The sequence below is a fragment of the Chrysochloris asiatica genome, unplaced genomic scaffold (assembly GCF_000296735.1).
Source record: "Chrysochloris asiatica unplaced genomic scaffold, ChrAsi1.0 scaffold00003, whole genome shotgun sequence".
Taxonomy (NCBI): domain Eukaryota; kingdom Metazoa; phylum Chordata; class Mammalia; order Afrosoricida; family Chrysochloridae; genus Chrysochloris; species Chrysochloris asiatica.
In genome coordinates, this window is record NW_006408521.1 from 43568156 (window position 1) to 43569215 (window position 1060).

Consider the following 1060-nt stretch of genomic DNA (forward strand, 5'->3'; position numbering starts at 1 on the left):
CCTGCCCCGCCCCTCACCCCTACTGCCTGTAACCATTGGTGCCCTGCCCGCCCCTCACCCCTACTGCCTCTAACCATTGGTGCCCTGCCCTGCCCCTCACACCTACTGCCTCTTGCTGGTGTGCAGGCAGCAAGTGGGGGCTTGTTCTGGGTCTGTTGTGTGCAGCTGAGAGGAGCGAAAGCACATCTTTGGGAAAACCAAAAGCTCAAGTCTGTCTGTCGCTCTGTGTTAGACTGGAAGCCAACGGGGAGGGCAAGTCTCTGCAGATACCCTTTCTGTGCACCCTTGATGCTATCTGGGGAGCTCCCAACATCCTCCTGCCTGCACTATGGGATGTCTGATGTGGACTTGGATGACTGGATGGCTATTAAGCGTGAAGGCCCTGAACAAAGACATCTCAGCTGGCCAGGACGTTCATTACCTTGGTTCCAGAAGCATTTTGAAATCCCTAGAGTTGAATATGTGGTGGAATAAGGTCTGACCATCATAGGTGGGAGTCTTAAAACCAAAGACACTCTGGCAGCATCTGATCGGACCCCTTCCTGTTATAAGTAAGGAATCGAGGCCTCACTGAGGGCCACCAAGCTGGTTGGAGCCCAGTGTCAATAACAGGAGACCCCTGGATTCACTGTTCAGCTGTGGTTTCCCATGGGTGCATACTCCTTGTCTAATGTGTTCTTTTTTATAGTAGAAATGATTAGGTTAGTAATACCCTATGCTGATAGGGCTTCATGAAAATATTAAAACCCTGGTCACAAGTGACATTACCTCCACAAGTTTAGAGGTTAGGATCCCAGCCATAACTTGGTGGGAGGGGAGTGGACACAGTTCAGTCCCTAATATAGCCTTTATGGAATCAAAATTAAGGTCTTTAGCTTCTTATTAATAATAGCACCCTGTCTGCCCCTTGGAACTGAACTTTCATCATGCTACAAGCATTCTTTTTATTTATTTATTTTAATTTTGGATTGAGTGAAAGTTTACAGGGCACATCATCAGCTTCACATTCAACCATTCATATAGCTTGTTTCATTACATTGATTATTATCCCCTCCATATA